A 23,826-nucleotide genomic window follows, 5' to 3' on the forward strand; every position below is an offset into this window, starting at 1 on the left:
GTCTTCTATATGTATTGGCTGTGAAGAAACTCCTATGTATTTTTAGGTTTGAAGAGAAAATTTTGGGAAGATTGAGAATGAAGTAACTTTTACCTTGTATCTCGCAATAATTTAAAATGGAATAGCTTTTATACGTAATTTTAGTGTTGCAAAAATACAGATTTTGTGTATTCTAAAAACTACAATCTTAAGGAAATAATTTTTAAAAAATAAAGAAAAAAATTTTTTTTTTTTGCTTGTTTGGTGAAATTTTCTTTTCACTAAAGTTTTTTTTTTCAGAATCTGTGTTACTTGTTTTTGGAGATTAAAACTTTAAACTTTCTACTCTGTTTGAACTTAATTGGTGATTCGAAGACATAAAAGCTTCATCACAAGTTAAAGATCACTCTTTTGATGATTGGAAGTCATAAAAACTTCATCATTAACTATTAACTAGAAACAAGAAGAAGAGTTTAAAGTTACTTAACTTTAAAAGTAGTATTCTGAAAATACTAAATTTTATTGTCTTGTGGTGAAAGGAAAAATGACTAATCAAAGTCAAATGCAAGATGTGGCTATGACTGTGGGGGCAACTAGTATTGCCTCAACAAGTCGAGCAAATACTCCACAACCAATGGCACCTGCGGAAAAGCCCAAGAAATTTGCGGACATTGACTTTAAGCGATGGCAGCAGAAGATGTTCTTCTACCTCACAACACTATGTCTTCAAAGGTTCACTAATGAGGATACTCCTGAGGTGCCCGAGGGAACTTTAGACAAAGAGCGTTTCATAATTGTAGAGGCTTGGAAACACTCGGACTTTCTTTGCAGGAATTATATATTGAGTTGTCTCCAAGAGGACCTCTACAATATTTATGGTGGAACTAAGACATCGAAGGAATTGTGGGTGGGTGGGTGGGAACTAGAACAAAAATATAGGATAGAGGATATGGTAATTAAGAAGTTCTTTGTTGCAAGGTTCCTAGACTTTAAAATGATAGATAGCAAATCGGTTGTCTCTCAAGTGCAGGAATTGCAAGTAATTATCCCCGATCTCCTAGTGGAAGGTATATCTTTGAAAAATACCTTAGTTGAACAAATTGAAAATATTCTAAGTACTCACATAAACTATTTTGTCGGTTTGATTATGAATGATGCATTTCAAGTAGCAGCGATAATTGAGAAGCTACCACCTATGTGAAAAGACTTTAAAAACTACTTGAAGCACAAACGCAAGGAGATGACTGTCAAAGATCTTATTGTACGAATGCATATTAAAGAGGATAATAAAGTTGCTGAGAGAAGTTCAAAAGAGAATTCTACAATTAATGGAGCACATATTATAGAAGATGACCAAAACAATGCTAAGAAAAGGAAGAAAGTTGAATAAGAAAGCAATCAACCCAAGAAGAAGTTCAAAGGAAAATGCTTCAACTGTGGTAAGATTGGCCACAAGTTCATGGATTGTCGTGCCCCTAATAAAGTCAAGAAAAGGACCAAGCAAATATGATTGAGTCCAACAAAGAATGTGATGATCTGTATGCTATGTTTTCAGAATACAACTTGGTGGGAAATCCTCGTGAGTGGTGGATGGATTCTGGTTCCACCCACCATATTTGTGCCAATAAAGAGTTGTTTTCATTATTTGCTCTGACTCAAGTAGAAGAAATGATCTACATGGCTAACTCCGCTATGGCTAAAGTAGAAGGAACAGGAAAAGTGGGCTTGAAAATGACTTCAGGAAAGGTCTTGACACTTAACAATGTCTTGTACATTTCAGAATTACGTAGGAACTTGATTTCTGTTTCACTTCTAGACAAGAATAAATTCAAATGTGTAACAGTTTCTGAAAAAATTATAATTAGCAAAGGAGAAGTGTATGTAGGAAAAGGCTATCTCACCGAGGGCCTTTATAAGATAAATATAATGAATGTTGAAATCAATAAAAGTTCAAATTCTTCTTACTTTCTTGAGTCTTATAATTTGTGGCATGAACGTTTAGGCAATGTTATTTACAAAATGTTACGAAAACTGATTAACTTAGAAGTTTTGCCAAACTTTGAGTGCAATAAATCAAAGTATCAAACGTGTGTGGAATCAAAGTATGCAAAACATCCTTATAAGTCCATTGAAAGGAATTTCAATCCCTTAGACTTAATACACTAACATTTGTAATAAGAAGTCAACACCATCACGTGGTGGGAAAAAGTATTTCATAATATTTATTGACGATTGCACTAGATATTGTTATGTCTACTTGCTAAATAGTAAGGATAAAGCAATAGATGTGTTTAGGCAATACAAAACTGAAGTAGAAAATCAGTTACAGAAAAAATAAAAATGATACGAAGTGACAGGGGCGGAGAATATGAATATCTCTTCGCCAAAATATGTGAAGAGAATGGAATCGTACATTAAACTACAGACCCATATTCACCTTAATATAATGGAATTATGGAAATAAAAACCTAAACTTTGAAGGAAATAATGAATGCCTTACTTATAAGTTTTGGTTTACTGCAAAACTTGTGGGGGGAGGCTATCCTCACAGCCAATCGTATACTTAATAGAGTTCCTCATAGTAAGACACAATTAATTCCTTATGAAAAATGGAAAGAAAGGAAACCCAACTTGAAATATTTCAAAGTGTGGGGGTGTCTAGCAAAGGTCCAAGTTCATATGCCTAAAAAGGTTAAGATAGGACCTAAGACGGTGGATTGCGTGTTCATAGGATATGCTAAAAGTAGTAAAGCATGTCAGTTTTTGGTTCATAAATCTGAACATCCAGATATAAATGAAAATACGGTAATTAAATCAGATAATGATGAATTCTTTAAAAATATTTACCCATATAAAGTTAGACATAAACAGTCTAGTGGAGGATCTAAATGACCTTGAGATGGAACAAGTGAGAATGTACATTATGAAGAGAATCCAAGATGTAGTACACGTCAAAGAAAATTAACTTTGTTTGGATAAGATTTTGTAATATTTCTCTTAGAAAATAAGCCTCAAATATTAAACGAAGCGATGTCATCATCACACTCACCATTTTGGAAAGAGCCAGTCAATAGTGAGATTGATTCAATCTTAAGCAACCATACATGGTAATTGGTTGATCTTCCTCCAGGAAATAAACCTTTAGGTTCTAAAGGGATCTTTAAAAGAAAAATGAAGGCGGATGGTACTCTTGACAAATACAAGGCAAGACTTGTAGTAAAAGGCTTCAAATAGAAAGAAGGCCTTGATTACTTTGATACATACTCGCCAGTAACAAGGATAATATCGATTCAAATGTTAATTACCTTGGCGGCGGTATATGATCTCAAAATACATCAAATGGATGTGAAAACCGCATTCCTAAATGGAGAATTGGTGGAAGAAATTTACATGGAGCAGCCTGAGGGTTTTGTGGTTCCAAGAAATGAGAATAAGATGTGTAAACTTATTAAGTCATTATATGGACTAAAGCAAGCACCTAAACAATGGCATGAGAAGTTTGACCAAACCATATTGGCAAACGGGTTTAAGATAAATGAATGTGATAAATGTGTTTACATTAAAGACACTCCAAATCACCAAGTCATTATTTATTTATATATGGATGATATGTTGATCATCAGTAGAGATATTCCTGACATAAATACAACAAAATGAATGCTCGAGAGCAAGTTGAATATGAAAGACCTTTGAGTTGCAGATGTGATCTTAGGTATAAGAATCCATAGAACTCCACAAGGGTTGGCATTTTCATAGTCTCATTATATCAAAAATGTACTTGGCAAATTCAAGTATATGGAATTCGGTATTGCCAAGACTCCTTTGGATATGAGCTTTGCACTTCAAAAGAATGAAGGTGAAAATGACTTATAATTGGAGTACACAAGAGTATTGGGATGTTTAATGTATATAATGAACTGTACACAACCAGACATAAGATGCGCTATCATTAAGTTGAGTCGGTACACGAGTAATCCCAACAAAACTCATTGGATGACAATGAAAAGAGTTTTGGGGTATCTTAAATTCACTCAAGACTATGCTTTGCATTATAATAAATATCTTGCGGTACTTGAAAGATATAGTGATGCAAATTGGATCACCGGGTCGAATGAAGTAAAATCTATAAGTGGATATGTATTTGCTATTGGTGGAGGAGCAGTCTCTTGGAAATCATCCAAACAGACTTGTATTGCTCGCTCTACAATAGAATCTAAATTTTTTGTATTGGATAAAGCCGGTGAAGAAGCAGAATGGCTCCAAAATTTCTTGAAAGATATTTCTTACTGGCCCAAACCAGTGGCACCAGTATGTATACACTGTTATAGCCAAGTGACAATAGGTAGGGCAGGGAGCACAATATACAACGATAAATCTCATCAGATACGATGGAGACATAATACCGTTAGGGAACTTCTCTCTAGTGGAATTATCACTGTTGACTATGTAAAGTCAAAGTATAATGTGTCGGATTGACTTACAAAAGGCCTATCTATAGAAGGAGTGGAAAGGATATCCAAGGAAATGGGTTTAAGGCCTAGGATAAGTTAGCATGGCAATAACTCTACCTAGCAGACTGGAGATCCTAAGAGCTAGGTTTAAGGAGATCTAACAAAGTTGTGCTTGACAGGTTCAACATTGTCAAAATAACAACCCAATCTCATGATGTAGATAATGTTTAGTAAACAAGGATAAGATTTAAGCTGAGAAGTCTTTTAATGATTATCTAAATTTGTAGATTTGACCAAATATTTTAATCGGTGGAATCGAAAGTGTAGAAATCACCTATGTGAGGGAAAAGTGGAAGCCACTTCGAGGAGAAGCTAGTAAAGACTTATTCTCTAAGCTCTCATGAATCCGAGACGTGTTCATGGATGAAAAGAACAAAACCGTGAGACCCATAAATGGTAAAAGGCTAGTTGTGTGACATGTGTTATCTAAGTGTATATTAACGCTCGACGGTTTAAAGATATCAAATCTACCCATTGACTGAGTGTATTCGATGCATGTTCACAACAGAAAGTTCAAAGGGAAACCCACTTATCCAGATGCAATCAGTCTTTGCTTGATGATCACATATTTTTTTGTAAAATTTTATAAAAAAATAGCCATTCCCCATTCATGTGGGTGATTCTTGGGTTCAATAAGTATGAAAAAGATGTGAATGGAAAATGGAGGGACACAAACTTTGAGGAAAAGACATATTGTTTTGGAAAAGGAGTGACTATTTAGATAGTTGTGTCTGTTCAGAAAAAGACACAATGTTTCGAATGAACAGACATAACTCTTCCAAAGGATACACCTTTTCAGATGAACCATTTCCACCTTTGGTAAAGGCACTTAATGGCTATATAAACCTGCATTTATCCACAGGTTTATAAATTAAAAAATTTCTAAAATAAAAAACTCTTCTTGTCTTCAAATCATTCTTTGTGATCAATCAAATCGTTGAGTGAGTTTGACAAATCCAATTATTTGAGGTACCACTATAGTTGGATTGAAAGTCATTTTTTCCTGCGAGGAAGATTCCAAAACCTCGTTTACAGTGAGGGGAATTATTCCTTAAGGACACTCCGTGAAGTTGGGGACTTGGCTTTATATTTATGTTTCATATTAATTTCTAAAGAAAAAAAAATACTTCTTAGAAAGATCACTTTGATCTTGTGTTGAGGGTGCTTTTGTACTTCATTGTGTTCTTGTTTTAAACTTGAACTAGTGTTGAAGTTGTTGTGCCTAAATATAGATTCTTGTACCTGAAAACACCCTAAAATACCAGACAACACTAATGCAATGCCCTGGATACAATATACTATTTCAAATATATTCTATCGACCATAAATACCTGGATGTAATAATGTTCACATTTATTTTTCAGATTTAGTGTATTTTGGCAATTTTATCCCTCTCTGTATTATGGTATTTATGGTCCACAGTAGTGGGTGATAGTTCCTGAAGTGGTTGGTTGTATTTTATGCGATTTTTTCATTTTGAAGATTTTGAAGTTGTTATAATTGACTTTGATCAATATTTAAAAATTTAGAGGTCGTAATGGTAATCTCGTTAGTTCCTTTAGAACTACTGGGTAATGACCTTCATGTCATTGAATCGTATAACTAGTATTGATTATTACTAAAAGAAAGATATGTTGTTGGACGAAGACATGGTGCTTTTAAAGTGTTTACTTCTATAAGTTGCGGGAACACTACTTATATGATCTGACTAAATAATTATGTTATCATCTGACTAAATATTTTTGTTTGATTGTATTAAATAATCTGGTATTTAAATATTTTGCATGTAGGCTCTAAAGATGTATACCTTGCTCTATAGTTGAGCTAGTCATTCTCTAGAGGTCGACTGGTCTAATCTTAAATTTTATTAAAATAAAAATTCACTTGATGTACGATATTCACACCCTAAAAATAAAATTCATTCTTCTCATGATCGGCTAGACTATAAGCCCCCCCTCCCCTCCCCACACACATGGACACAAGACACATTTTTTTCTAAACATATCTTCTATATGTATTGGATGTGAAGAAAATCCTATGTATTTTTAGGGTTGAAGAGAAATTTATGGGAAGATTGAGAATGAAATAACTTTTACCTTGTATCTCGCAATAATTTAAAATGGAATAGCTTTTATATGCAATTGTAGTATTTTTTTTATATGGATACTCCTACTATTGTCTGCTAACAAGAAGTTCAACATTATCTTTTTGATTTCTTTTTCAAAATTTCAAGCACTATAGTAGCCATTCATAATGCAACACTATTTTGATATCACTCTATCAACTTACCAAATAGTATTTAAGAAAAATTTTAGCATTCTAATTTTATACTATATTTTTAATTAAAATCTTGTCATTATTAATATTCTTATTTCATAAGTATATATTCTTGTTTTAGTTATATTATTAGATTTATTCAATTATATGTCACTTAAAAAATATGACTTCGCATATAAAAAGGTTAAAAATTTTCACATCTAATTTGTTTTAAGGCTCTTTATAAAGTTTGACTTTAGGCTGCTAGACTTCTCCGGTCAGCCCCGATTCTTGGGGCTTTGAGCTGTTGGTGACAAAAGAGTTTGAAAATGAGGTTTAGGTGACTCAAGTCTTAATAATTGAGTGGAGGTGAAAATTACTTTATTATGGATTAAGAAAGTTGAAAAAATTTAAAAATAACCCACAGGTTTTTAAATTTACACTTTGATCCAAATGTCAGTTAATATAATATGAAATGGAGGAAAAAAGGTATGTTTCTCTCTCTTCCCATACATTGTTGTTTTCTCTCTCTTAGTGATTTTATTGTTCATTATTGCTCATGCTTTATTCATCATCTTCTACTTTATTATCATCATCTTCTACTTTATTATCATCTTCTTCTTGTTGTTGACCATTGTTGTTGTTGTTGTTACCGCTACTGCTACTATTTAACCAATTTCTTAGGTCAAATTTTTTTCGTACATCACTTTCCACTTTGGAATTACTTCATAGGAGACTTTGGTAAGTCAATTTATGATTTTTAGTTGAATTTGTCATTTGGGTAACTGCTATTGTGCTATTTTTTCAACAATAGATAGCACGCAAACATGAATGCAACATAAGAGCCATCTATTGAAACAGATCAATTATTTGTTGTGACAGATGAGCCATCTGTTGCAATAGAAGACTCATATGTACGATTCATGTTTATGGTACTATAGGTCATAACATGAATCGAATAGATGGGTCATCTGTTGTAACATATGACCCATTTGTTGTAATAAATTAGTAACCTATTGCAACAAAACCTAAACTCTATTCCAATAGATGTGTCATTTATTGCAATAGGGTAAATATATGTTGCAATCGATTAGTAACCTATTTTAATAGAACCAGAACTTAATTCCAATATACGTGTCATCTGGTGCAATAGGTAAGTCATTTGTCGCAACAGGTTAGTTATCGGTTGCAATATATCACTCATCTGTTGGAATCAGCTTCAAAGGTTCCTTAGTACTATAACATCTATCCCAACAGGCGCTTCATCTATTGCAATAGATAAATAGTCTGTTACAACATATGATTCACTTGTTACAACAGATGCACTTGTTACAACAGATGACTCATCTGTTGAAATTAGCTTCAGGAGCGTAACATAAATCCCAACAGGTAAGTAATCTATTGCAACTGATCACTTACCTATTGCAACAGATTACATATTTTAGGATTCATGTAGAATACTATGAAATCACTATTAACTTTTTTTTAACAAATGACTTTATTTAGTGTAACGCCCCGAGTCTGTACCCCAAACACTACATGGTGCTCATAATCCTGAAGGACCACAAACTAACCAATGATTGGTACATGTTATAATAACTGAGTAATAATACTGTGAAAATGCAGAAATTTGGCAAAAACTTTCCATAAGTTCAAAAATAAAAATAAATACTAAATACTGAAAACTGAATACTAAAATATCCGTCTGAAAGACTCTAGTCTAAAAGCCTCTAACTCTCTGAATAAAGTAATAACTTTTTCCTCAAACTATGAGGACTGACTAACAAGTCTGTTGCTAATAGACTGGGCTTCTAAGTATGGTCAGGAGCTCGTCCATCTAAGCATGGTCAGGAGCTCGTCCATCTGAACCTATGACATGAGACATCATAGTTCAAAGAAAAGTATGCGTCAGAACTTTGAATGTACTGGTATGCTAAGTGAGGTAGGCTGATATGCATAGTTCATATGCATAACAATGACTGACTGAGTAACATAAACATAACTGAATGGAAGTACACGCATGAATAAGTAAACTGTAACTTAGCTCATGATAACACTGGATACTGAGTTTTGAATACTGATTTACTGCTGTCTGAGTTTTACTGATACTAAATTACTGATAACTGGGTGACTGTATCTGACAGTCCTGATTCTATAAAACTGATAAGGGTTATATACTCAGCTGGGTGGCTGTATCTAAATGTCATAAATATATAGAACTAAACTGAGTTCTATACTGAGAATGAAACTGAAACTGTGGGAGGTAATCATTTAACTGACAGGCCTAAGAATAAGATAACTGAATTGGGGTCCAATCTATAACCCCAATTAGAAGGGTGTTAGTACCATTCCACGGGTAAGGTTTGAAGTATATTCAAGGTTTGAACTCCAAGCCTTCAACTCTAGTTTGCCACAAGGTTTGAAGTATCTGAATCTGATATGCTACAGTACACTAGGCCGGCGTATAATCCCTCTTGAGGATATAATAAACTCGTATCGGCAAAACACGATTTTGAACAATGAGTTGTATAACTCACGCCTACTTTGGGTAACCATCTAACTCTATTAGTACCCATTTTTAACTTGTTCTAAATATTCATCTGTTTGAATTCAAATTTTGAAATCACAACTGAAATCTGTATTCTGTTCTGAGTTATCATGGCCTTATCTAATTTGGTATCATCATACCAAGACTTGCAACTCGTATCTAAGCCCTTCAATACCATTTGCTGTCTTCTTTTTCAAAACATAAAGTTTGGGCCACCATACTTCAAACAATTCAAGAAGATTCATAATTCAAAACATTTGTCAACTTATGTAAAAGTCACTATTTTCAGCTTTTCAACAAATATATGGTGGTCATGAAATTTATGACAAATCATGCAATCTTCTTAATAACATCTTTAACCTTTAACACTAAGTAAAACATGCCCTCTTCAGTTCAAACCATAATCAAGTCATAAAAAAATTAAGACATTTATATCATTCTTCCAATAATGCATTTTGAATAAATCATAACTTACGAAAACAAGAAGCTTGTAAACAAGAGAGGGATTTCTAAAAGTTTATGCTCTTAATTCATCATTCAAATTCATAAATGCATACATATATATACTTAAACATGATTATAAATTGAATTTAGGGGAAAGGCCTCAACACCAATCAATTATACCATTAAAGAATTCATAAAGCAAAATTGTAACGTAAGTTCCAATAACCCTTCAAGAATTCATGATTTCACAATTTTTAAATGTTGTTGAAAAAATTTCCTTATACCCTTGTAGTTTTAGGAAAACCCCACGCACCTTAGATTTGTAGTTAGAATAATGGAATCCAAATCTTAATCACTTCTTGGAAATCATAAACTTAAAGGCTTGAATTCTTGATCTTTGCAGAAGGAAAAGTTGAATCTTGTTCTTGGAGAGGTGGTTAGGATTTTCAATATTTTGAGAGAGAAATTTAATAAAGACGCAATTGATGCTTCTTGAGGCTGAAATTTTATATTATGGACGGGTTAGGGTAAAGGAAGGGACCCCTTTTCCCTTAAAAACATGAAAACAGAACCTGGGAAATAACTAGGAGAGATGGAGCATGCGCCGTGGGCATATTGCTTTGGCTTACTACCTCTTCACAAAAATGGTTGTAACATTTCCCTTGGGTATTGAATTTTGGCAAAATTGATATCGTTGGAAAGCTAATTCAATTATCTATAATTTAGTGGGTCTTGAGCTGAAAAATTCTATGTGCATCAAAATTTATATAAGTTCAAAGTAGACCTTTGTCAAATCAAATATCAAACTTTGGATAAATGAATGACTCTGCTAAACTTTGCTCCAAGTGATTTTTATGAATACTTTTCACCTCATAATCACTTCTTACACTAGGAGAAGGACCATGGAACATGAATTTAAATATAAACCATGGAATTTGAGCTTACACCCATAGGAACGATGGTTTGATTTCTAGCTCAAAAATTTGGGGTGTTACAAGGAATATAAAGGATAGATACGACTATCTCAGTAAAATTTGGGTTCTAATGGGATGAAAAAATGATAAAATATATTAGAAAGGAGAGTCCAAATCCACATGAAAAGATCTCGACCGACGCAAAGAGGATTCTTCAAGTCATGAACTTGGACGACATACATTATCATGTTGTTGAGATACTTCTCGAAGAGGGAAAGATCAAAGTTTATGACTGTAATTTACCTTCCTTGGAAGAGATTGATTTTTTTACCTACATGCTATCACTGTTGGAGTTGTTCCCCATCTTGTTAAGGAAGATTAAACTGATGGATCGTTTGCCAACAAAATTGTAGATGAAGCAATCATGGGATTTTGAAGGACGAAACAAGGACATGAACTTTTCATAAAATAAAACCGTTGTTGCATGCAGGTCTCACGATCTTGCACATATTGAATATTTGCTGAATGACAAAGAAATGGCTGAGCCAATGACCTTTCTATGAGACAATGTTGTGGCAAACTGTAACACCCCAAAAATCTATCTCGAGACGTCACACGGTTCTTAGGACCATTAGTGATCCCAAGCTAATCCTTATAATGGAATACTACTAAGCAACTGGTTAAATATGAATGATCGACGAAGTTTACTATGTGGAAACATAGAGAAATACTGAAATCCATAAAACACAATACTAATAACACTTTTACAATCTAATAAAGTCTAAAAAGAGGGAATGAAATTACAATACTGACTCTAACTGACATCTATGAAGCCTCTACTATACTGACTATAAATAGTTGGGAAGCTATTCTATCAATTACTAATCAATAAATATGAATAATAAAAGACACAACATAAATAAATCCAACTGAATTCCCTAAAGTAGGAGGACTCATCACCTTGCTAGTTGGAATCGGCAACTGTCTGAGTCTGAATGTGCCTACTAGATCTTGTACCTACATTATGAGACAATGTAGCACATAGACATATATATGGATCAGTACTTTGAGGATATACTGAGTATATGGGGGGGTATGCATTAAGTCAACAGTATCGTTACTCTTTATAAAACTATGCATACTGATATAAATGACTCACATAGCTTGAATAAATCTGAAATCTAAATCTCATAAATCATGAATAATGAAAAATGTAGCATAAATCTTGTGATTCATTATACTTAGTTCTAAAATCTGTATTCTCCTCTTATTCTCAGAGCTTGTGAGCAAAAGGAATCTTAAAACAATAACTTTCAAAACATATACTTTTATCTTGAAGAGGATAGGACTTTGGGAACACACAGACTTGGGAACTTTAGGACTATAAAACTTTGGAGACTTGAAGACTCTTGGAACTTGGGAAATCTTAAAAAAAATAGCTTTCAAAATATATACATTCATCTTAAGGAGGACTTCTTTTGAAACTTAGGGACTGTAGAACTTTGAGAGTTTCTTATAACCAACTGAGATAACATGGAGTCCAACATCTTACCCATGTTTGGGAGAGCTGTTCTACCCTTTCCATCATAATAGAACCTTAACTTTAGACCTCACTATCTTAACCCACTTGGGGTAAATCATAATCCTACTGTGGCTCATAGTTCTGGGGCATGAGACCTTAGAATCAAGCCTAACTTGGTGCTAAATACTACTCCCATATTTAGGCTCAGAAATTTTAGAAAATCCACCTTACAACAGTACAAGGATGTATAGAGGAAGCCAATTATGCTTCTCTTTGCTTTAAATCATAAGTACTGCGGATTCCTATTTTAGCTTAGGATTCAAAGATTAACTTTCTTTCTTAAAACTTGGTAAAAATTCATCAAGGAGGCTTAAAATCATGATCTTCTTAAAATATCAAGGCTAAATCTTAGGGCTTAAGGCCCATGTTTCAAACTTATGTTAAAACACCAAAAGGTTCATGCTTGATAATGTAATTATTGATAAATCAACTTAAAATCTTGAAATTTCAGCAATAATCATGAAAATATAAATATACATGTGTAGTTTCATAGAAAAACATCATACTCAATACGCTTCTTGAAAATACCTCAATAATATCAAAACAATAAAACCAAGAATCTCAATTTCAGTCTTAAACTCAATTGAAAAAATCTGGAAATTCGCACTACATGCATAAATGTATGAAAATAGTCATATAATTCAACATTCAAACACTTGTAAACTCATAATATTCAAATAAGGATAATTGGGTATGAACCCTAATTTCAAATAATACGAAACTTGCTGAAAAATATAAATTTGGGCCAAGGCCGAAAGATTTGTCCTTGTTCAGACCCCATATACCTTATTTGTCTTGATTCAATGAAACAAGTTGACTTTTGAAGTCTTGATAACGTTCTTGCAGTCTTTTCTTGAAGGTTCTTGAATGGTGATAATTTGATTCTTGAGTTTTCTTGAAGAAGAGTTTGAACCTTATTCTTAAGGGTTGGTCTTAAAGGGAACCCTAATTTTGATACTATGGATGAATATGAAGTTATGTGCTTTGATTTGATGTAATGAGGTGTTAAAAAGAGTGAAAAAGACCCAAAAATCTCTTTAAAAATGGCTTTTAATTGCTAAACGGAGGTCCCCGGTGGTTTGGGCGACAAACCGTCGCCCTGGGGATGGACCATCCCTTCAACCCATTTCTTTTTGGCCAAAAAACAGGCTTATTGCCTCAGTTGCGATGGTTTGGGTGATGGTCCGTCAGCCTTCCTGTTGCACTTTGGCAGTCTGAATAGCTCACTATAGAACGACTATAACTTTACCCCGATATCGGATTTTGTCAAAATTGGCATCATTGGAAAGATAACTTAATTATCTATCTGTTGGTGAGTCATGATCCATAAATTCATAGTATAACGAAAGATATGATCATTTGAAGTTTACTGTACCAAATCATTAGCAAGAATTCAATCGGTAAGGGATGTTTTGATTCGCCTAATAGCTAGGACATATTTGAGGCCTTAATACACGTCGAACTTGATCATAAAACTAAAAAATAACTAAAATTAATTTCTCATGATCTTGAAGCATGGTCCTACTATCGGTGGAGATTCTTGGGGTATTACACAAATATGCAAGAGGTCTGGGCTTATGGGGTACTAACTGGACTCTTGGAGCCTGTGTATAAAGAAGATCCTGTGAAATAATAATTTTTTTATTTCAAGTCTCTTCACTTTACATACTTTACATTACATATATGTAGTGGAAATTTTTTTTGGTCTGATAAAAGTTGAATTTTGTACAATGCAACAGATTATCCAACTGTTGTAAAATATATTCTATTTGTTCTGATAGTTAGTTTATTTGTTGCTATAGGTTGGTCATCGATTGCATTATGCTGATATTTTTATCTAGGTCTTATCTGTAGAAATAGTGAAAAGACATATTTGATAATTTCCAACAGATGACCTACATATTGTAACATATGTCTAAATATGTTTGATATTTTCCAATAATTAGGCTTGAATATCCATGCGCTCAACAACATCAAACCAGTAGCAAATACAAATACACCACCATAAAAATTTCATCAATTAGGATTAAATATCCATGTGCCCAACAACACTAAACTAGTAGCAATAACGCCAACAATGTAGTATCTTCTTGCTTGATTTTATTTCTCTTCAAAAACCTTTACTTTCTTCAACAAACCCCAGATTACATGATTTGCTTGTGAAGATTGTCGTTCTTCATACCAATCAAAGTAATCACATCCTCCCAACTTTTACAAAAATAAGAACACAGTAACAAAATAATTACAAGTCAATAATTAATCAACTAATTAAATAAAAAAATATTACAAGTAAAAAATCTACGACCTGAATTTTGTTGAGTCTAAGAAGTATTCAATAGTGCTTCATGACCACACTTACAATATCAAAAATCTTTATCACAAAAAATGGTGGAAGATGAGCTCGACATTGTCAAGCTCAGTTGGAAAAAATAAAAAAAATATGCAGAAAAATCAAATAGAAATAATTTGAAGAATTTGGATAGAGGAAAAAAATGAAGAAGAAAAAGAAGATTTGGGAATTTAGTGTTTAATTTTAGGAAGATGATTAATAAATAAGACAATGGGGGAAAATAACCATTGGGGGCCAAATCAGATGCCAAGTCAGCAAAAATGGGGGTTTAATGAGCCTTGACTATGTGAATTACATGCGAGCAGCCAACAGGAAACAAGTGTCAAACTAACACATTTGATGCCTATTTTATTTTATGTGGTTTAAATTAACACTGTCTACTTGATGCCTGTTTTATTTTTAGGTGTTTAAAATGACCATTGTCGATGGGTTCCGCCTTTTTTATTTCAAGTTATTTCACTTTACATATAGAGGCAATTTTTTATGTCAAATGAAAGTTAAATTTTTATAATGCAACAGATTTTCCATCTGTTGTAACAGATATTATTAGGGACGAATAATTTTGTCACTTATAAGTCGCATTTTGTTACATAAGATTTAGCGCGATGAAAAAAATTTCATCAATCAATCATCTCAAAAAGTGGATCGTTAAAAGTATATAAAGATGATTCAGTGCTTCATCGCTAAAAATATAATTTTTTTTGTAGTTGATGATATATTTTTGTCACTAAAAAGTTATTAACACCGATAAAATTCTTCATCCCTAATTATTTAATTTAATCAACGATGACACTAATTGTCTTTAGAGATATATATATTTTGTGGTTGAACGAATGTATTTTCATGACAAATGACAACTTTTTTGTATACAACAAATATTTTTCGTCCATAAATATATGAATTAGTGACAAAATTATTATTATAATAAAGGTTAACAATTTTGCAGTTAAATCTACTATTTTGTCACTAAAAATATTTTTTTATTGACGATATAGAATTGTCACAAAATTTTATGATTACTGACAATCACGATTGTCACTAAATAGAAAATTAATTTGTATCAAATAAAAAGAAAGGATTAAGACAAATATATTTGTCGGTAAAATATAATCAGACTTATGACGAACTAGTTTATTTTGTGATGAAAATATTCATCTTGAAAAGTCTAATTCAATCACTGCTAAAATTTACCTTTGATAATAAAATCTTTTGTCATTAATTACAAGAAAACACTTAATTATTTTGTATTGATATTATGTTTTAAATTAGAATTGAATAAATTAAAAATAAAATTATAAAACATGCCAGATAATAGGAAACTCATTCAAAATCATACAAATTAAGAAAACTAAAATTGTATTATGGTAATATCTCCTTACAGGGCAAATCAAAGTAAAATAAGTCCAATAACAAAGAAAATCCAACTGAAATATAATACTATATATTACTCCTATCCTAAACTAAGACAGATATGTAGAGATTTCTTCCAAAGTACCAATAATTTGTTGATCTTGCAATTAGTCTTCATTCAACTCTCAATTTTATACCTATGGGAAAAAATAAGAAAATTAGAATTTATGATGATGCTGATAGATTCGGCAATCAAAATGATGTTACATGCTATTGCTGCTCCAAGCCACAATTAGAATCCATTAAACATGTAATTATGGAAACTACAACCTGTTCAATGGAGCAAATATTGACATTTAAGTTAACACCCCCTATGAGCAGGTTGTGGAATCCATCGACCTAATAGGTAAGCATAACCTTCCAGCTACAACAAATATAGGAAGGAAATAGTGGCAAGCTCCTAACATTGGATTGAAGATGAATATAGAAAGAAAATAGTGGCAATCTCCTAACACTGGATTAAAGTTGAATATAGATAGCTCATTTAATGCCAAAACAAAAAAAGGAGGAGCTGGAGGTTTGATACACAATCCTAACAAAAAATGGATGATAGGTTTCAGTGTTTCCATCAATGTAAACTCTACATTTGAAGCTAAAGCTATGACTTTACTTATGGGTCTGCAGTTGGTTGTCAAAAAGAACTATATGCAACTAATTATAGCAATTGATTCAATGCAACTTTATAAAGAAATAAATGACAACAACACTAATAAAATCAAAATGAGGGATGATGAATTTAAAAGAATAAAGGAAATAGAAGAAGCTGCCAAACGCCGTAATGATTAAGTGCAAGGCAATGGGGACAACAACAGTGAGATTGACACGACCCAAACTAGGTCCTAGTCATGTGGGACATCTCAAGCCTAACCCAGGCCGAAAATCGCCCCCAATACCCAATCATAACTTCCTTGCATCCTATGTCGGATAATTTCGAACATATAACAAGATAAGCAAATATAATTCAAAGACATTAAAGGAGTTCATAACCTTAATCAACCAAATATCCAATTAATATCAATCCTAATGCCATTACCAATACCAAGTTGACCCTCCAACCCAACTCCACAACTTACGATTGGTATGATCCAGTTGTAACCGTAACAGAAGGTAGGAAACTCACACACTATCCACCATACAACTCCATTTCCCCAACTTGTGACCAGACTATATGAATCGTATGGTCCATTCTTACCCAAGACAGAATGCAAAGAAGTTGACACTAGAAAACATATGACTAGACTGTACCACTTATACCCATCCTCAGAGCTTTTAGCGAGCCACTCGTACTAAGATCCAAGTCAAGTTACTAAGTTTCAAATTAAGTGAAGGATCAAACCAAGCGACCCATCAGCAAACCATACGACCCATACCATTAAATCATACCCACAATAGAAACCCAACCACCAATCACTGGAGACCTCACGAGTTGGGTCACCTAACCCGTACCCACATCATATGACTTGTATGCAGAGTTGTTACAAGACCAGTGAGCTCAAAGCTCAGGAAATTTCCAAGGACCAAAACCCAAGGTGTTTTAGAGACTCGAGTCAACTAAACCAAATCACACCTAAACTAAATAGCACAAATCAGATGAAAAAATATCAATGTGCAGCATAATTCAGCTATATTTTGATGTCAACAGTAATGGTCTTAAATGCATATCCACCAACTTTTACATATTTTTCCAACTCCTAAAAGATAAATTAAAATCACACCCAAGAGTGTTTGTTACCGGTGGGAGGTGGCAGGTATCTTGTGGATTTAATCGAGAAAGTGTGAAACTGGCCCGAATACCACGACTATAAAAAAAGTAGAAAAGTGAAATCTGAAGACATTAACTACCTGGAATGCTACATTTTTATTTACTTTTGGTAGAATCGTATTTCATATTTTATGTTCTCTTGAAGATTTTCTTGGATAATGATAAGATATCTGATTTCTTGAAAGTTCATGACATGAAAACTCAGTCTCTTGTAATTGCTTATCTATTTGTAGTTATTTTGCCTTAGATAGTCGTGTAGAGAGAGTTAAAAGGGCCTGTGATGTGGTCTTAGAGGGGGTGGACAGTGTGGAAGAAGTTCAAATTCTTGATGCTCACACCGGTAGGCTAAACTCTCATGGTAACCCTATTGAGTTTAACTCTAGAAATGTGACTACACCTAACTGGTACCAATCAGGTACAAGAGTAAGGGGTTACACCTGGCACTTTTTCTAATGACGAAGTTACTGATTAAGTGGAAAATTAAAAGGTTATGTAGAGTAAAGAGGTGATCAGTACCCCTGCCCTAGGAACTAGTGATGCACTATCTTTTGTTGAATCTTTAGTTGGCAGCTAGAATCGGATATGTAAGAATTTAAAGGGCACTATGGATACTCCTAAAAATCCACAGAAAAATGAACAAGAATAAGAGAGAAGCAATAAAATTGAAGCAGGAAAAATTAGAAAGAGAAGAAGAGACTCTCCTCTAATATAAGGTGATAGAATCATAACCATATAACAGAAAACATACAACAGAACATACCCTTAATGTCAAAAACTAGATAAAATATCCAGAAAACACATCAACTTCTCAACTATGAAAAAATGAATCTATCAAACTTCAGCTTTTAAATATCATTCACTCAATGTTAATTTTAAATTCTACTGATTAGTACCTAAAGTATGTTTTTTTATTCAAGTATCACTCAATTTAAATAAATCGATCCATAATTTGAATTTTATGGAGTCTAAGAGACGACCTCTAGTAATTGATTTCTAAATTTAATTTATGTACATAAGTAGTAGTTAAAAAATAATTTTAGTAACACACGCACATATATGTAATTTGGATCAAAGATGCTAAGTTTTCATTAAACATGAAATTTTAGTTGGTGAAATAAAAATAGAAATATACTTAAAGTTATCATTCTGACGGAGTTCAGTCTCCGTTGTATCATTAAAAAGAATGCAAAGTTAGATAGTAAATGCTACATAATTTATACATTTAATAAAGAGAAACTAAATAAAACTTATCATATAAATTTTTGTTACTTCTAACCTTGACAGCGATAGGCTAATAAGAAGTTGCATTTTCTTAAGCATTTTCTCTTGGCGTGCTGCTACAATATTCAACTGAAAATTTTATGCTTTAATTTGCGACTGCTGGTCTTGTATTTGACATTGTTGGTCTTGTATCTGTGATTGTTGGCTTTCTACCATAGTTTCAGCTGCATTTAATCATTTTTGTAACTCATTTTGGGCACTAGTAGCTTCCTGTTTCATCTTTTTGAGGGAGTCTTCTAACTCTGCTGTTCTTCTTTGTGTTTTTCTTGTAGTATTAGTTTTAGGACCATAACCAAGATCTTTTATGTACCCCGACTTTGTACCAAGTACAACATCCACAATTTAATCAGTAGTCATGGAAAATTCTCCAGAAGTATATAGAGCTTTCAAATCTGACATGTTGTTCTTCATACAATAATAACACAAAAAAAAAAGAGTATATGAAGAATATTAATCAGACCAATGCAATGGTATATTACTAAAATATTAATTTTTTACATAGTTATTCTCAAGTTCTTCAGATGACCATCCTTTTTCACTCGTGTAATGAGTATGCTTGTAAAACTCAATTCAGTCTCTACACCTACATGTTCTTTTTCACCCTATGTAACAAGAAAATAATATGAAATGTTATTTAGAGGTATTAGACTGAAATAGGCTACAACTTACATGCCTATTCTCTTATTTACCAAATAACACAATATTAAATAGTATCAAAGTGTTATTAGTAAAGAGAATTAAAATGGTATAACTTACAATTTTAGCACGAGCTGCTACAAATGCTTTTGATGCCATGAAATTATTAGATTTAAGCTTAGTTCGATTGGCCTTGTTTATTTTGCATCGTTTCTACAAATAAAATATAAACATAATAACTTAAATAACAACAAAAGTATCATGAATATAAATTACTTTGTGCTCTGGATCATTCCACATGTCACAAAGTTTATTCTAATTTTTTGAGGTCAACTGTTCGACTTTCATTTTATGAGCCTCTTCCGTAGATCATGCACTTTCAATTTTTTGTTTTAAGTTATAGCGCCATTGTTGGCTTCTATTTTTCAGAATATCCTCACAACTATTTTTCACATAATGCTCATCCAAATTAATGTCAGACCTCTCCTAAATATTAAATAAGCATTGAAGAAACATACAAAACAATTAAAATCCCTTTTAATTTAAATTTGTAGTCATTACATTTGCTAACAGGCTTAATACCATGAAACTCTAAATCCCTTAAAAGAATAAATTTTAGTTTGTCATGTAGTAAATTTTAAAAGAGTATAGAATCCTTACATGGCATCTAATTAGTGTTGCATCTTTGTCCTCTCTTGTAAGTTCCTTCCACTTGTTTGGACGTAGTAGAAAATTTCAAGCAATTATCCCTAATTCATTGGATAGTTTGGATGATTGAATTAGCTTAGTTGGCATTCACTTACCAATTAGGATCTCTATTTTCATCTTGCTTCCTATAGCCTTCTTCATTTTTTCAATACTTTTCCGTCTAGTCTTGTCACTACCTTTCCTGAGTCTAGTGGAATCATCTGATAAAAAAACATCACTTCAAAATACAACCTAAATCTAAAAATGATAGAGTACATATGTAGATATATTTACACATATAGTAATAATACACAGGATAAAGACTGGAAATCTTTAAATTTTGCTTTATTTTGTTTTGTCTTCACAACCAACTAAGTCAAGAAATGCATTGATAAAAAAAAGAGAATATAGGAGAGCTAAAAACATTTCTTTGAACTATTACAAGATTGATGAGCACACAAAACAATTACTATTACAGATTTAGTACTTTTACTATTTACAATCTCAATTTCGAGTGTGTATGGTGAGCTAATGTCCATCTTTCTCTTTATAAGTTTAACATGAATGAAAATTTCAAAGGTTAAATATTTTAAGTTTCAAATTGACAAATAACTAAATAATCGAATCCTAATAAATATAGTTGTAAGCTAATATATGGGTGAAATATGCACAGCTAGAGGCTAGTGGTACAAGAGTAAGAATCATTCTCTTTGGGGATAGTAGAGTATGTAAGGGGGAAGTATGTGAAATAGCTGCATATTGTATTACTTACAAATTCAAGGGGAAATCTATGGATTTCAGTTGGCATATATTTAGAGTTTATGCTCTTTATAGTAGAGTAGAGAAAGATAGGGTGTGGTGGCAACTTATTTCAGTGAGAGGTCTTTCCTCAGGTTCATGGGTGGTGGGGGTGATTTTATACTGTCAGATTTCTCTCTAAAAAATGAAACTGATCCAAATCCACAGCTAGCAGGTGATATTTTTACTTGGAGGGGAGGGGAAAGACATGATTCGGCTGCTAGATTAGACAGATTCTTGATATCTAAAGAGTGGGAAAATTCCTTCAAAAAACATCAAACATACAACTTTGCATAGAGTAACTTCATATCATAGCCCTTTTGGTTCTAGAATAACGGAATTGGGAAAAGTCAAATTCATATTTCAAGTTTGAGAATTGGTGACTACAAACAGAGAACTATAAGGAAATAGTGAAGTTCTGGTGGGACTCGAGCACTTTTAGGGTAAGGCCTGACTTTATCTTAGCAAGTAGCTTAAACACTTGAAAAAAAAAACTTAAAGAAGGGAGAAGAACAAGAGAATAGAACCTGGGACTGCAAAATAGAGGTGGAAAATGAAAGGAGGACTCAGTTCTCAGAAGATGTTGGGAAAAGGTATGAGACTCTGAAAATCAAGTTTTATTCAATTTGATTTTACAAAAAAGGTCTAGAATCTAGAACTTACGGAGTAAGCCTTTGGAGAACGATCGAGAATCTATGGCCAAAACTAAGAGAAAACTGTTACATAAAGATGGAAAATGGCATGAAGGTTTTCTTCTAAGATGATAGATGGCTAGAGAAAGGCACATCAAAAGATCTATTTTTTTATATTTACATCCTCATCCAGCAATAAAATGCCACTATCGTGGAGGTACAGTCTAACCAGGGATGGAATTTGAGCTTCAAAAGACTATTAAATGATTGGGAGATTCAAAGGTTAGTAGAGTTTTTTAGAATTCTGAAGCAATTCAAAGGAACAACCACTTTACAAGATAGTTTGGTAAGGCAGAATCACAACCAAGGTTGATTCAATACTTAGGAGGACTATATGAAGTTCAGTACTTTCAACAATCAAGTTGGTAGTTGGCCCTGAAACTAATTTGGAAAGTAAAAATCCCCCTTACAGTTTTATGTTTTACATGGTTATTGGATAAACTGGCAATTCTTAACAAGGAAAATCTAATGAAAAAAGTTTTTAATCCGAATCCAATATGTTTCCTATGCGAAGAAGTGGGTGAAATAGTCACTCATCTCTTTCTACACTATAGGATCACTAGCTATTTGTGCAAAATATTTATCAACATGAAGGGACTAAACCGGGTGATGCCAAAAAGGATATTACAGACTGAGAAAATCTGGAGAAACTATGCTAGTATCTCTGGTCAGAAAGATGAAAAATCATACCTGTATGCAATTGGTGGTCTATGTGGAAAGAAAGAAATCTCATGTTCTTCCAAACAACTGCAACAACATTCAGAAGATGAAGAGGAATTTCATAGTTTTATTTCATTTTTGGTGTAAACAGTATTACATGGAAGATCTATAATAAGTTTTAGATGTTTTAGGATCATTATAAATTTTTACAACAGGGTTGAAGATCTTCATATTACTCTCTTACAATTGTAATTATAGAAACCTGTTACATATTGTGGTAGGCTTGATTATATTAAAATAGAAAACTAATTGTTACCTTATCAAAAAGTATATATATAGAGAGAGAGTTGAGTTGAATGTATTACCTGTATCAACAATAGGAGTAGGGCTATTTAATTCATCCGGTGATTGAGTTGCTTGAATAGTTCCCCCGATAAGTCTAGTTTGCCTAAAGACACCTCTTTTCAGTGCCATTGATTTGCAAGATTCCGCTTACATGCACTGCAAAATTATAGTACAATCATAACATAAAAATTCCACTAGTTTAATAAATGAATAGTTAATAAAACAACCAATCATTGACAACTAAAAGAAGATTTGAAAAGAACGTAAATTATCAATCTAGAACGTCATTTTATTTTTAAGTCTCATATCATTTTATTATTAGCGCTAGCCCTATTTCGTCCATCCTATTTTAATTCTACATATTACATCTTCATCTATCGTACCATTCTCCTAAAATATCGAGTCTAGATGTCTGATTGTTTGTATTTACGCAGCAAAAATTCATCTATTCTAACCTCAATTTCATTCTTCTTAGGGGGATTGCAATGCTCTAGTTGTTGTCTTTGTTTCTATTTTTGTAAGTACATGCTTGATTTGCAAACTATGCTAATAAGACAATCACGAAGAATATCCCTCCAAATACTATAACAACTTTAATTTCACAATAAAAGTATTCTTATATTGAAATCACTAAACTCAAAATTATAACAGGAAACTGAACTAACAAGTAATGAATGAAAAACAATGGACTTTTGAGGTATATACCTTCAAATTTTGATAAGTATATATGCATATATATAATGAAAAACATTTACATATGCTTCATAAAAATTTTATATGCTTTTATTTGAAGCCACGGCCATAAAAAGTTATTGTTCTTAATCAACAGCTTGATAAAGAAATAAATTAATACTTTCTATTTTAGAAAGTTTTTAGAGATAGCATAAATATTAAAACTATTTATTACGTTATATTACTAGTAATAAAGTAGTAGAATTAACAATTCCTCCATTAGAAGAAATTATTAGATA

This window comes from Capsicum annuum, chromosome 5 (genome assembly GCF_002878395.1).
Source record: "Capsicum annuum cultivar UCD-10X-F1 chromosome 5, UCD10Xv1.1, whole genome shotgun sequence".
Lineage (NCBI taxonomy): Eukaryota > Viridiplantae > Streptophyta > Magnoliopsida > Solanales > Solanaceae > Capsicum > Capsicum annuum.